At 41.5% G+C, this 16,208-nt stretch overlaps 1 pseudogene across 1 annotated transcript in view; it reads left to right on the forward strand.

Moving 5' to 3' along the window:
* Positions 1-4,037: 4,037 nt before the first annotated feature.
* Positions 4,038-16,208, forward strand: part of LOC110987265 (uncharacterized) — a 40,551-nt pseudogene continuing 28,380 nt past the window's right edge. Inside the window, exons 1-2 of the transcript XR_015427356.1 lie at positions 4,038-4,448; positions 11,781-11,848. The product of XR_015427356.1 is annotated as an uncharacterized LOC110987265 (transcript). The remainder of the gene's footprint in view (positions 4,449-11,780; positions 11,849-16,208) is intronic.

Genomic DNA, 16,208 nt, shown 5'->3' on the forward strand with positions numbered 1-16,208 from the left:
TACCTGTTATTAGCCGTGATGGGCACAATTAACCGGGATTTTATTTTATGTATTGGACAGAAATTGGACCCCCAAAAGACTTTGATTTAGAAATATATTAAATCAAAGGGGAACGTCAACTTTGGTCTCTTTTTTATGTCGCTGTAATGTAGTCAGTTGTCAGGTGAAATTAATTTTAACCTGGATTCTCGTGTAATGAATGAGCGTGCATGAGTAAGTGGTTTTGCCGTTTCACAACATGCGTACCGTCGCCTGACATGACCCTCAAGCTAAATCGCCCTGTGGATGGTTTCATTGGGACGGACACGGCTTATATTTCTTGTCAATAGCAATGATTTCATGAGACAGGAAGGACGTTTTTGTACTCTGTCCTGCTCCACTGCTGTCTTTCCTTCTTGCTTTCGATCAATACATCAAAAGGGACGGCTATTCTTGAGTCTTGGGAAGCTTTAGTCGACAGAGAGAAATGCCAAAGCCATCAGCTATATATGGGACGGGCCAACGACTCACCAAAACTTGCATCTTTTAAAGGATTTTTTCCCCTGTTGCGCTCTTTCAGCTTTACTCGCTGCACCAACAAAGCGTAATATCTCATAGTCCCACGTTGCCACCCCCTTCTCTCAGCAGGAAGACAGGTGACATTTTAGTATCAAGTACTCGCGCCGAGGACGGTTCGATGTTGAGATGGGAACGGACAGGGTTTTAACATTATGGCCCGGTGATGTTATTTTGTTTAAGAGGCCTCCACTTCTTCGGGCTTTCAACTCACGACTTGTGACATGTTCAGGGCTAAACTAAAAAAGTCAGTCTTCCTTGGCTGACAGCTTAAATGTTCACTGAGACACAAGATACAGAAAGATTTGCCCCTCCCCAAAGTAAGCAGATCCATAGGAGTGGTCTTCAGTTACTGTGGAAAGGCTTTCAACAGTGTCTTTTTCAAGGCAGATACAGTTCAATTTACGGAGTCATTGTTTAACTTCTGAAAGAAAAATCCATGCATGAATAAGACTTCTTCGACTACAAATTGGTATGTAATTTCAGTTGTTCTGTCTCATCATCCATAAATACATTTTTACAACAAAACTTCGACATAAAGTTTCTGTCATTAAATTGATATTAAACGAAAATGAATACTTCTTTTTAAAGATTTCTGCCCATTCAAATGATGAAATAGCAATTTGAAGACTGTATTTGATTGCAGTTTCGTGTTGACGTGAAAGGAGACCTGCTGAAACTGGTGATTCATTGGCTTTCCTTTGGGGTCCTCGTTCAAACTTATGGTTGCTAAAGCAGTGTTGTTAACAGTCAAAAAGGCTTGAAAATTGTTTTTGATCCAATCGCATTCTTCGTCTCACCTGCTGTTAAAAGGTTTTTATATAAAGACTTTCCGTTTGATGTTGCCGGTTGCATCTTTTGGCTAACGTAAAGGGGGAACCAGGCTGACTACCACTTCGTCACTATCTAGAGGCGTCACTGGGTAACCACGTCAATCAAGGCTGCCTTTAATGTTATCCCTACGGTAACTTCCATAGAAGTGGAAAGTCACGGAAGGGAACCTTGATGTTAATCAGAAGGCCCAGCGGGAATAGACGTCCAAGACGCCAGTGGGTTCTCTTGGTGGATATACCGGAGCTTAATATCCTAACTACAATGTCTAGAGATTTCCCGAACCCTCCCCCGGAAGCCTGTCCAGCAAGAACACGTGATGGGGTGTTAATCCTCGGAAGCGTTACCAGGGCGACCACTCAGCCACCTCATCGTTACCATGGAATCCAATAGTTGTGGGCCTTCGGCACAGAGAGAGAGAGAGAGAGAGAGAGAGAGAGGGAGAGATGGAGAGAGGCGAATTTCTCAAGTATCAGTTAGGCAGGATGCTGCTGCACAGTAAGATGATTTGGCGCATCACCAGGCAATCTGCCGTGTGGCAATCGCTGCCCTAGCAACGGAAAGATGTCACAACATTTGAATATTATTGGAAGTGGGCATTGCCGGTGGTGGCGTCCTTGATATACCGTTCTTTTGGTAACGGTCTTCATGAATACTGCCGTTGCCATGGGGACAAATAATACAACGGGAGAAGAGGAAAGGTAAAGGTCGATTGTTTGTGAACGCCGTGAATTACCTGAGTTGGCCCTACACTTAAACACGTGCGTGTAGCTGTACTACCTAAAATGGGAGTTGACTGGTGATTCTACCCAGTATATCCTTGCCATGGCAACCTTCTACAGCATCATCGCCGTTGCCATGGTAGCAGTTGGCCAGGCTTTAGTCAGGTGTCATGGTATCAGAGGGTCTTCAGTTTGCCAACATCGGCTGGCTGGCTGAAATCTCCCACGCAGGCCTCCCCACTCCACGGTGAAGAGGCGCGGAGGACCATCTCGCCGTGTAGCGCGAGTGACAACATGACGTGTACTTTGTATGCCTAACACTCAGCTTTGCTCCTGCGCAAAACACTCAGCGCAGGTTCCAAGCAGCCCATGCAGCGCGTTTTTCCCAAGAACTAAGAAAAAAAATAATTATTTTTTCAAATAAATGAATGTTCAGCTTGGGGTTGACATTGCTTTTATAACCTGTCATTTTTATTGTACAAAAACAACGCTCTTCCGTAAGTTTGGTGCCTTTGCTCTTACGGCAAGATTTTATATTAAAGTTGTGTTGTCCTATCAATCCCACAACTTCGTAGAGGCCACTATATTGCCGGTCCATCCCTGCGTAAGAAAAAAGAGGAAACGGTACATTTCCTCTCTAAAGCGAGGGAATAAAGAACGATACCAATAGTTCTGTGGACTGCAGCCAGAGCAGGCACACACGGAATGAGTGTACGGCTGGGCATACTATGCGATTAGAGATTAAATCTTGTATGGCGACAGAACGAGGAAAGCAAATGACTGCAAGTTGCCTGAAAAAGACAGGCGCGCGTGGGCGCCCAACTGGGAATGCTACCGGAATGGGCCTCTGTCTGTCTGGATCACATTTCTTTAAATGAAAGCGAACGACCTGGGGGCTTCGTAAAAGAAACGGAAAGATGTGGGAAACTAGGGGCGAAAATTTGATCTGAAAAAGATTAAATCCTGTAAATGTTAAAACAATACCTCCACGCACGACCATGTTGACTCAACACTCCCACAAATATTGCAAATTCCACCTTAATTACACTGTAATTCAACACGTAAAATGTATTTCACGAACGCATTGAATATCGCTATAACTAAACATTTGCGAGTGAAAATTAATTAGCATCAGAGGAAATTGATATTTAATATTCAAAATCTGCTTCAGATGTTGCACTGGAACATGTGAAAGATGTTGCATACACACCCCAGGACCTACCAATTACATTTGCGTTAGCATTTAAGATAACTTTGATTAATGTCTACAAGTTTCTGTTTTTGAAATGGGAAAGAAACCACCGGCCAAGTTATCCAGACCCACTACTGCCATCAGCATGCATCCACATTATATACTCAGTGTATTTGGCGCTTAATTGGTTTCCAGTAATTGCACCCTGGGAAGCGACAAAGCGACGTATCGTTGACCTACTATATCGAGTGGGTAATAAAAAAATATAATTGCATCCTCGATGACTTCGTTCACCATTCTCTTGAACAGTCTGTGAAGCATGCTCGCTCGTTTCTTTTGCACGCAACATAATGACTTACGGGCGTTTTAGGAACTCCTCAACTGTTTATGAATTCTGTGGACCCCATGTTCATCATTGAAACTATATTTTCCACGCAGAAAATTTTATGCATTAATTACTTCGGAAATATGATACAGTCCAACTAAAATAACTTAGGCGAAAGAGGATCACCGCAATGAATATTTTTGGCAAGTTCTTTCCCCCAATTATGTAATAGGAAGCGTGATGCGTTAATTTAATAACAGGCCTATCTACCTGAAAATAATTGGTATCCTGAATTTCCCACGTTGTGAGTTTCCAAGCTGTATATCAAAGCCTTAACCATGTGTCGATTGGATAACCATGGTACCAAAGAATATATTGCGTGACAGGACTGCGACTGAGGCTGCGTGACTACTTAACGCAGTGCGCTACACGCGCGCTGGTCTTTATGACGCGTGGGTGAAGCGAGCTTGCTGAGAAGAGATCGGTGCTGATCACACGCGGACTCATATGCCGCGTGGCGGCTGTCTGTGACGAGAATGCACTATGCGGTGTGCACACTGAAGGGAGTCAAGCCGAGCCAGAATTTCTTGGACGTACTTGTGTCTTACTGCCTTTTGAGTCTACGTAATCCGTCTTCCAGGCTGATTTGAAACAAGTAAAACCGGTCCTCCTGGTGAGGTACTCACAAGACTACGCCATTGGGCCAAGGGCTGACGATAAATGTAACGGAAATCGGTGGTGAAGTTTGAATCGCACAGTGACCGATGCCACCTCGCGTTTCACAGAAAGTGCCATCCACATCAACCCCCAAGACTGCCCGAAGGTAATGTGTCGTGATTATCTAAACATGCATTCAGCAAATTTCAACGTTGCCAGCTCCATTGTTAAAAATATGTTATTTGTAGTCCATGTGTCTTGCAGGAAAAGTTGACTTAGTATAATGTCGCCAAGTCAACCTAGTTAGCAAAATGGCCACACTAGACACCACTTAACGTATATTTTTCCTAAGGTAGTATCAGATGGTAATGCAATATATTCTACTGTGAAAGATGAACTTCATATGAACGTGACACGTATACAGACCCCTCTGGTTAAGGGTCTTGGTATGAGCTTATAATCTCCGTAGATTTGTTCGAATATCGGCAAAGTCTTGTCCCACCTGTAGTGAAGTTGTCTGTTACTAGTGGCTTAAATGATGTCAGTAAGTGGGGAGGGGGATAGCCGGTTGGTGGAAACGTCACTGCCCAAAGACCTTATACTAGACGGTTGTGCTTGAAAATGTAGTGCAGGGCTATATTTTTACCGGTTATACGAGGGAGTTTATTGTAAGGACGCTTGAATATTTACCTAAACGTTTATCCTGGAATAGACTATTGTCACTGGTGTCTCGCAGCAACTCCCCCTCAAATAAAATGGCTTTGTAGGATCCGAGCATTTAATCAGATTGTACGAATTTTCAAAGTATTTTAGACATTGAACATTCTGAGAACAACTTTGATAGTAGTTACATTTTTTACTACTTCTGTCGCACTATGGGGTTATTATATACATTTAATCATTGCTTGGCACAATAAACTGGATGGATAATAATCCTATGGCCCATCCCCGGTCCATCAAATGGGGTGATATAGCCCCCCATTGGTGTGGAAGACTGTGGTTCAATTTTCTGCGCTCTCATTCGAATGTCTAGGAAATATTGCGAAAAAGACAAAGGTGGGCGAGGTAACACAATAATAAAAAGTCCCATTAGCTTTTATTTGGCAGTGGTGAGTTAAACTGAAACTGGCTCGAGGTTTTCATGATAGGTGGGTGTCTCACTACTGGAGAGTGGATTGTTAGCCCTAAGGGCCTTTGGATTTCCCCCTTTTAATGATCACTTCAAGTCGCAGATATTTTTATACCAGTTATCACACAACAGTAAGTTTAATTTATTAATTTATTTCTTAAACAGTGTTATGTTTATAAGCTCTCATTTGATATACCCATTGACACAGAATAAATAGAAAGATGTTGCCGGAGCAACTGATTGAAAATGTGACAGTTCCAATTTTTTCAAAACAGGGTTTATAAAGAGTACACCTGCGTCCAAAATAAGATTTTTATGTAACTATAAAAAGAAATTTTAGTTTATTTCTTAATATCTGTGTTTAATCCTCTTCCTTCCCAAGTTATTTTTGTCGATCTTCTACCGACAAGTTCACAGCTGTCAATTTTAGGCCACCTGCAAACACTACGCTTTGCGAGGCAGATCGTGAGTTCTCAGTTAAAAATATCCATCCACTTTCTAGGAACAATACATTACTCTTGTGTGAGGTCACCTTGACAGCATCCCTGCGTTCTTTTCCTGTAACAAATAACCAATTTTTTATAGCATCCGAGTTGCTCCCTTTTTAGCATTGGTTTCGTCGGGAAAATTCGTCGTCTGTCACACGCTGTTGAAAGCAGTCTTCTGGATATGGGATCTTTCAACAGAAAGAGCCAGAACTAGTTACAATGCTTAGACTATTTGATAATTGTAGTCAGGATAATCCATGAGGACTGTTAGACGTGTAAAAGTAAACCCTTCCTGCAAATATGTAGCGCAGCTTGCAGTAATATTGCGAGAGACGAAGGTATGCCTTTGTCAAGTTTGTAAGAAAATCCACGCTCTCTCACACAAATTGAATTTTAAGTCAAATTTCCGAACTGTTGGGGTTCAGAGAGATCTCTGTTTAATAAGCCTGCAACAATATCACAGAAATGAACCCCTGTGACACATGGGGGTGCATCAGTGCGTGCGATGCCTGGTGCCGCTTCGACGAACTCGTCTTGCCAGAGTATGAAGCAGGGGAATCTTCCACACAATTAAATGTGGATTTCGCCCTTGATCTTTCGCGTGGGCTCCCTCCACTTGTCACCTCGAATCGTCGGGGAGAGCCGTCAGGTGAAGGCGTGATGACGTCAATGGAAGCACCATAGCAACGCCATTGTGGCAACCGGAGACAAAGGATTTGGGGAATATGAGAAGCCCTGAGCAAGAGGGAGAAAGAAAAAAAGGGTCGCTCTTTGCAATTTCGACTAAGTGGTCGCGAGCAGGGTTCGGTTTGTGGAGGCCCCAGAATTCTACATACTAATCAATAATCCAGTAATAAAAACGAGTCTGTGTCAATCTGGTTCAGTTTCATGTTCATCTTCCTTGGAAATTGCTTTTTGATAGTAATGTGTAGCTTGGTGTCGAGCATGATTGTCGTAATGGGTTGCCATAGTCGCTTAATTCGGAGAAGGAATTGTTGGAAAAACCCATGAGCAACTGTAACTTTTTAACTTTATATTACAAATATAACGGGTGCTTCAAGAGCCTCAGTAGATTACATGGTTTGTTTTGGCATTAACGTAACACACACTACATTGTAGCATGTTATTAACAAATCAGTGTTAATGTTGTATGAATATGAGTTCCATCACCAGGCAACCGGACTTTATTTCTTGTAATCACCAATAATAACAAACAACATTGCCAGAGAAAACACTTGCTGACAATGCAGTGCAAAATGAATGTTTGTGTAGGCTGGAGAAATATTTTGAAAACACCTCTCAGTTCTCGTTGCGTGAATAAAGACCGATTTGCTGAAAAACAACGATCACAGAGGCAAGCTGCATTTTGTCGACAGGCTTCTTAGTTGAAACGCTTGAGAGAAACGAACAGAATTGCAGCCCGTCCTCATCGCATTACAAAAAACACCAAGGTTGTGATCGGTACAGAATCTTCGTATTTAAGTAGTCAGCGGATGCTCTGAATAATACTGTTAAGTAACTGCGGGAGAAGCTCTGGAAGAAATCTTACATGTAGATTCCTTATGTACTGCAAAAACTTCTGGTGTTAAAATCAACACTTTTGGTGTTATCAGATGACCACACCATAGGGTGTTACTTTAAAACCTCTGATGTTACTTTGCACACCTATAAGTGTTACAGTGCATTGGAGAGTGTTAAAAGTAACACAAATAACACCAAAATGTTTAATACCAGTGAAAAGAGTTGGCGTAGTCCTCAAACAATACCAGGGGTGTTAAATTTAACACCCCAGTCTTTGCAGTGTGTCGTGGTTATGTTTATTGTGCATACCGTGTTTAGTTGTAGTTTGCTGCAACCTGTTCACACGAAGTACCTTCTAGCTATTCTGAATGATTGTGCAAGAAGGTCTTGAAAATTCTTTTGATTGTAGTGGATATGATGTTCTGAACTCTCTGTCTCTCCTGTCACATGTATGATGATATTGTCCTTCCTTGAGGAAAAAGCCTTGTGGCGGCGCCATCGCTGATCACGTGAACTATGATTCGCTTCATTGCAAATTATTTCCAATTTACTTCGACCTTTGAATAGGAAAGGAGCATGCACAGTGTCATTTCAGATCCGTAATTCCATCTTTCAATTTCACTGAAGGAATACATACAACAGAGGTTGGATTGGACCAGGTGTATCCAACCCTCCAATAACATGAATGGCATCACAAAGTATACCATATTATGGAAAAAATACACATTTCTGTGCAGGAAAGACAAAGGAGGTGTCTCAATTCGAAAGTTTTTTTCTGCAATCAAGGATTATCATCAAGGACCGTTACGCGCATATGTCAGTGGAAATGGTCTTTAAGAATGTCATGCTGTCACCTGATCTTGAAGTTGCCCAAGACAGTCACATCGTTCCAGCTCTGTTGATTCGCTGCCTGGGTACCAGATCTGTCTTCCGGTGTATACGCCAGGAATAAAGATGCATAAGATAAGATGTTGCTGTGTCTATCCCCTGTTTATTGCATGCATCTCAAAGCTGATGTGGTGAAAACCGAAAAGAACGTATGAAGAATGGCGAATGAATATTAGAGTACGCCACATTAAATAAGAATTTCACGTCAAAACTTATCAAATTTATACTTAGGTTGAGTACACATTTGAGAAAACAAAATAATAACTTTAATACGAGCCGTATGTGGGATTTATGCACACATGGCATACGCTGTGGAGTTGCAGATATCTAGGGCTACAGCATTTTTCTGAGGTTACAGCGTCTACCTGAAATTACAAAATTTAATACTTCTAAAAATACTCCAAAGATATTACCGCACACTTGTGTACAAAGTCTTCGCATGATAAATACAAAGTTACATACAAGTGTATACGGTGGTATGTACTCTTAAGTCCCGAGATATAAGAAGCACAATGCTATGAAACTCCAACAATGAAGGACTGGTATTAAGTCTATTTCAATGCATGCATATGTATGTGAAATGAATATAGCGGCCATGTACATGTATGCCGCAAGATTGTATCACGTGACACACAAAAATGCACCTTCTAAGTCACTATTGGCTAAACAGTTTAATATTCAACGCTGGGTTAGGAGACATTCTTAAGGTAACATAATCAATTGGAATCTAAATCTTTATTGCTGGCGATAACAAGATCAATAACAAATAACAAATATTTCACATTTTAATTGTTCCTAAACGTACCTTTTTATTGCATTATCTCAATTTGTAGCTGTATTTTTAACGTATTCATATGAGTGTCGTTTTTTTGTTATATACTGTAAAGTGCCTTAATTAGAGCCCATGGGGATTAGGCGATATATAATTATGGTATAATAATAACAATAACACATAAATCTGATGTTCAAGAAACAAAAATAGTAACAATTAAAAAGTTTCTACATAAAAAAGCACGTGCACAGTGGGATAAAAATTGCGTAGATTTTCTTACACAACGTTGGCGGGAATGTCTAACTCGAATATGTACGTATGGCGCCGAATATGCGCCGATTGTTTTGAAAGACCACCGAGGTAACCCACATGCTGCATGCAATATTACTGTCTTCTGGCTTACATTTGGCATGCAAAATTAACTGTTAATAGGCTACATATATCTGTGGCCGGTCACTGACTCTGCCTTTGAAAAACAATATGCCTCGATTGATGCAGTTCTTGATAATGACAGAATCTTGAATAGGGTTATTATTCTAGAGGTTAACGACCTGGTGGAGTTGTGAAAGTCCTTTGTGATTTTATCGTTTTCTCCCAGTTTCTGGTGCTTCGAACGGTTGTATTGGTTGAATTAAATTTGTAAAATTACGCACTAGAAGCCAGTCTTGGCACGCCCTTATAACCCTAACCCCTGGATTTTGAGATATCATATTATAACAACGGAAAATTGAGGAAACGTGGTAAAAAAGGCTTCCCTCCTGAGTACGTCTGTAATGCTTAACTGTAGTACAGTTTGGTGAAATTCACCGAAAAGGCTAAAAACCACTCACTTAAAAGTTCACAAATATTAAAATAAAGTGCAGGCTCGTGAAAAGCTACAACCTGCCCTAGAATGAAGTGACCAAGATGGTGAAACCATTGTGAACTTCCTTGGAAGGAATTGATCACTCATGCTGAGGGAATGGACTTTTCAATCTTTCAAATCGTGGAGATTGTGAGCTCAAGGTAACCAAGCGATAGGATGTCAAATCCAAGGACAGAGACTGGGGGAGACTGTTTGCCCAGCATTTGATCTTGCACTTTCCTCTTGATCCGAGTTATAGCCAAGGGGAGTGCGGAAGACAGTAAACCGACTCTTGACCCGACTGGGCAAATACAGATGACGACAGGCTCCGAGAGTACGGGAACAGTTTGCCTTGGAATGGTGGACATGTCTGCTAAAAGTGCACTTGGGCATTTGCTCTACAATGTAAGGGAGGAACCGTTTACACCAACTGAATGAAACACACATTAATTGATATAACGGGTTTTGCCCTTACCCAACGTATATAATTATATTGGTAAACACTTAATTCTCAGTGTTTGTCCGAGGGCTTGCGAAAAAAAAATCACAAGCTTACTCGGGTTGGACTCTAACCCACGACCTCCTGCTTACTAGTGCAGACGTCTTAACCACTTGACCACCGAGCTTGCCGGGGTCGGCTGGCTGGTCCCAGTCAGGTGAAGCAGCGGGTACCGCGAACTATTTTCAAGATATATTTTTGCGTTGGGAAGATGTTAATTTATATAAAGGGTTTGCCCTTACCTGACGTGTAATATTGATGAACACTGTATGCTCAGTGCCTGTCCGAGAGCTTGCGAAAAATGCACAAGCTTAATCGGGTGGACTCGAACCCACGACCTCCTACTTACTAGAGCAGACGTCTTACCTACCCGACCACCGAGCTTGCCGGGGTCGGCTGGCCGGCTGGCCGGTCCGAATCTGGTGAAGCAGCGGGATAGATATCAATATAATTATACGCTGGGTAAGGGCAAAACCCGTTATATAAATTAACATCTCCCCAACGCAAAAATACATCTTGAAGAAACACACATTGTCAGACATCAGTTGGCTGGGTGTCGTGCGGGAAGTCCCCAAGGCCTCCACAGTGCAGGCAGAATTATAAGTCAAGGGGTCCAGGAGTGAAACCGAATACTGCGTTTGCTTTAGCATAGCACAAAAGCGAGAACATGGAATAATGTCAGGCAAGCACCCGTGACATGCGGGGAGGCGCATATTGATCGAGACTGATATCGTCGAGCTGAATCTCTTAACCCAGATTGTAATGAGGGTTAAAACTAAATGCGGTTTAAAAAAACAGTACGTTTGAGTAAATTACAGTTTGGAATGTGAGACTTCATATATTCATATGTATACCCTTAATATACACCCGGTTAATGTTAGTAAACCTTACACTATTAAACATCGTAGTGCTTTACGCATGGGACGTGAAAGGTAATTCTGCGTATTAAGCAGATGATTATGATCCTTCTCCACCAAACAATGCAATTCTTGACACAATATAAAAACCGATGTTTGTTGAAAAAGTTGAAATACGTTTGTTTATGCGATTTCACTTTAATACTAAGAAATACACTCATTTATCCATTCAAGACGCAGTTTTTACCGTAATTGAAAAACGTCTTAAATATAATTATAACCAATGATGGTTGCATGGTTTTATCTTTCATTTTCGTTTTCATACCTGTTTGTTTTACATCGTAGTTCATGGTCACCGCGCCCGAAACCATGCAACGTTCGTTGTGAACAACACATCTTAAGGCGTGGCATATTGAAATCTCTGCTTGAAATGAATATTGTGACTTCAAACCATGTGTCAGGTTTAGTATACAATTTGCTGATTTCTCAATTCGTTTCAGGAGTGTGACGCCATAGTCTCTTTTTTCTCGCAACATTGACAATGGAGGCGCAAGGAGGAACCAATGAGGTAAGTTCAGGAACCAGGTGTAACACGTTGACAATGGATGCTTGGCATTTTGCCAACATTGCCTGAAATACGAGCATTGGGTCCGGCTGTTTGATCTAACCGACGTCATTTCAAGTCGCTGTCATTCAAATGCCAATCACAAAGCCCCACGGCGATGTCTCCAAGGTGCGGAAACTTGCAACCGCGCAGCATGTGGAGTCTAGTGACAGTAACATAAGCTATAATCACTGGGAAAGCTAGCAACAAATGCCAGCTCAGTTTTAATCCCTTCTGGAGTTCCCGCGACCCTTAACATTTGCAGTATTGTTTTGAAATAAGTGGAACTTCAAAGTGAGGAAAAAACAACACTTCCCGTTTTTGCCCTGTTTGTTTTACTACACACATCGCTTTTATTAAATGAAAACACAACAGATGGTGCTTAACTGAGCTTCAGTTTCCCAGCTTTTAGCAAGGACAGTTTTCCTGACAATCTGTAAATACATTTTGAAAGTTATCTTGCAGTCCAGGGTGAATACAGTGCTCGTGTGGGGCACTTACAGTGTAAAAAATGCAAACTGCAAGGAAAAAAGCTTGATGCCCACTTCAAGGACAATTACAATAATAAAGACATTCAAAGCTGCAGTCTTGGCAATATAGTTCCTCATACCAATGGGAAAACAGCCTGAGGAAACATACTACTAAAATGCTTTGGTATCCTTTCTTCCCGAAGACTGATCATTTCTCACATAGCAAAGTATCTAAACGCATCCGTCTGGATTTTAATATGCAAGGAAACAGTTCGGCAGGGGAATTTTGGTTTAACTTTGTTTTGTTTTGCCTCTCTTGTTTGGTTTATTTATTTGTTTGTTTTTTTGTTTGTTTTTAGGCAGTCATTGCCCATTTCGAATTGGAATTTTTCTTTTATACGTTGCAAGACAAGCACAACTTACGACATTGGTCCCAACCGTTAAGTGGGGAGCCTTGAAATCATTCACGTGAATGCTGACGTCAGGAATATCTGTAGATGAGGTAACCTGACCAGTACCGTTCGGATCATATTTCCTTGTTCCCGTTTGTCTTTTGCACTTTCCATATTTCCGTAAAAATCACCGCTGGTTGGGCGCATTAGAATTGCAATTTCTCCAAGAAAGCTCGTCCACCCTCAAAATGATCCTCAAATCACGGGATCAGTTTTCCCGAAGACCGACCACGATGTTGACTCTGCATTGAAACATTACTCAGGATGTAATGAATAACACTTGTAACGCCACACAAATTGAAATGGTACCACTAATATATCGACACTCGCGTTAAAAAGCAATCAAATTTCAATCTGAATTGGCAGCAGGTACCGAATGAGAGCATTGGTAAAATTATAATTAGTAACAGTTCGAAAACTATCCCTGATTTTGGCACGGTTTTGTAATTCAAAGTACAAAACGGGGCTTCAAAACCAACCAAATGCTAGGTTGCTGGGTAACAAAATGCCAAGATTATAGCTTTCCCAGACAGAACCCAATAGAGCCCAAAAGCTTACCCCGCGCTTCCGGAACCCTTGGATGGGGAAATTACGTGCAAATATTTTAGAATTTGTTTTTTTTTGTTCAGTTACTTCTTAAAAAATCCAACCTAGAAAAGGGGATTTGGAAAATATTTGCTGGTATATAAATTTATAGAAACTGAAAACTCACCTGACTTAAAGAAGAAATATCCTGCCAAAAATTGACTCATCACTTCCGAAAATCTAAAATGCACGAAGAACAGTGCAATGCAACAGTCTCGTACGCAGATGAACATTTACAGTGTGAAATTTTATGGCAGTGTGTCAGTAAAAGCTGAAATAAAAACAGATCAAAATATTTGACACTCTTCTATAATTTGTAAGGTAATAAACTTAAAGCAATATTCTACTTTTACGAAAGATTCTAATATTTTATCTAAGCTTTGCTGACAACTACTGCGTGATGTCAGCTCAACAGAATCTGGATCCCATTGACTGCAGGTGGGTAGATCTTTGCACCGTTGTACAATCTCGTTTTTACGAAAGTACAGGGAGTGAAAACAAACGTGCAAGGAGACCTATGTACGATATCGTCGGACGTGAAAGGTCATTAATGGAATTCGTTAATGGAATCCTAAATATAAAGGAAGACGAAGGTAAAATTCCAACATGAGTGTTTCATGGGGTGGTTTAAGTCAGGAATTATTCTTCCAAAAATTATCGAACGTGATAGGACGGCCCAATATAAATTCCCCACAGGCAGACCGCGCGAGGGTTCCGGAAGCTCGCTGTGTGACCTTTTACTTTCAGGCTCTATGGACGGATGTCTTTTTTCAATAGGCCTACAACTTCAACAACATAGTAGTAACATGATAACCCAGCCTTGTGACATCAACTTTTCACGCATGCATGCACAACCAGAAGATTAATCGCCAACCTTTAGGACAAACGGATTGAGTATTTTTCGACCTATTCGAATTTTCCCAGAGCCAAATTGGGGCATACCCGTATTTGGTATAACCACATAGAGGGTTGATTCATCCAAGTTTTTGACAACTTATGGGAACGCTCTTGTAAATACTGCAGGTAGTGGAGATTGGGCCAAAGTTGGGTAGAGTTACGTGTCCCATGAAACACTGAATTGAAGACGGAACACTTTGACTGCGACGTAGGAGGGGGCGTGATTTTGGGTCACTTGGTAACCGTCCTGTCTATTTCTAATTACAATCCATGGTTTTTACGACATTATGTGGCTGCTTGTGGGTATAATGCAGCAACAGTTTCATCAGTGGAAGCGTTGGAAGCTGTCAGATAAGTCTGCGGGGTTTTATGTAAACGCCCTTGGACGCTTTCGCCCACAACTTCAGAGCCTTGATTATATGCACGGTAATCCTGGCGAACTGCCTACCACTGCAATATCTATTAGGCCTATGTACATCTTCAAGGTCTTCTTCTACTGATTGATACACTGAATGTTCACAAAGAGAGGACACCATAACCCTGGAGAGAAAATTGATATCCTTAGGGAAAATCCTTCAGTGCAGCTTTCAGAAAAAGTCCGTTCGGCGGCTGTGGGAATAAGAGGGTCCAAAGGCCATGCGTAGGCGTCTACTTCCTCCATTCACAAGCAAACAGGCGGGAGCACTATTGGTCAGGCTTGGCGGCTTCTCGGTGAAAAAGTGGGTTGCCTCCAACGATTGTATCTCTTCTTCGAAATCACGTGAAATGGACATTATGTTTTTATATTTGATACCGATTTAGCTCATCTGATGACTATTGCATGTAGATCTACGCGAATCTTTCTGTAACAACGTTGGCCAGACGTAAAAAAGTGTGTGCTTACTTCAGCGGCAAAACGCATACATTACATTATGCTGTCGGCGGCGTAGTCTACGAATTCGGTGTTTTTATGTGGTTTCAAACTTACGTTAATGGCGTTGTTATGATAGGACCTACACTCCTGTGAAAGAATAAAGAGTATGGAAACAGATTTTTTCCAAGGAAGCGCAGAAATCGATCTGGGTGCAGAATTCAAAGTGTCGCATTTCGCATTATGTTGGGCCTTTTTCTTGGTCAACTGACTTTACCACAGAAAAATAAAGAAAATCCTTTTTCACAAAGATCTCTCGGATGTCGGGTGGGGGGGCACCGGACGACAGATGACTTCTCACTGCAAAGATACAAAAGAGATTCCTTTGGGTAGCTTACATACCGATCGCGCGTGAGTTATTGTAGTCGGCTTGGAGAGTAACAGATATGATATTTCAGCCTGCTCGGGGATCTGTGTAAGGCTAGCCCCTAAGAGCTCGTAACCTTTGCAGTTTATGTTGGAGAACAATTTTCAGCTTTTGTTGTTTTTCTTTCACTAATCATTGTTCTTACAAGAAGTGTTTTGGGCGGAGGAGGGACTGGTCCGCGTGGGTTTCTTTTGAACGGGATTTTCAAAAATCCACATTGAAAAAGCTTTGCCTTTGAATCACGTGAATCAACTTGAAAGTTAAAAAGAAAGTTCTTCTGTAAACTTATCATGGATCGCAATTATTTTCTCAGTAATTTGAAGAGTCGACGCTTAAACCAGTATGAGCTTCGTTTGTCATTAAGCTCGACACGTGGTATTGAATTACATGGACTACAGCATTATCGTCCATCCCCGTGTGTAGCTTTTGCCATCGTGGGAATGCAGTGTTAGGTAATATAAATCGAGTCGAGAAATCTTCAAGGAGCACGATGGCGTTTTTTTCTCTTTGGGCCGCTGGTCGCGCGTGAATTAAGTTGTTAAATTTCCGCTATTCACTTATGGATGATAATTCAATTCCTTTGCTCCCGGAGAATGAAACTCTTCACCCTCTAGGAGCAGAAGTGATCAAGTTTCGGAGGGTA

This window comes from Acanthaster planci, linkage group LG12 (assembly GCF_054643075.1).
Source record: "Acanthaster planci isolate LZ-2023a linkage group LG12, COTS_SCS, whole genome shotgun sequence".
NCBI lineage: Eukaryota > Metazoa > Echinodermata > Asteroidea > Valvatida > Acanthasteridae > Acanthaster > Acanthaster planci.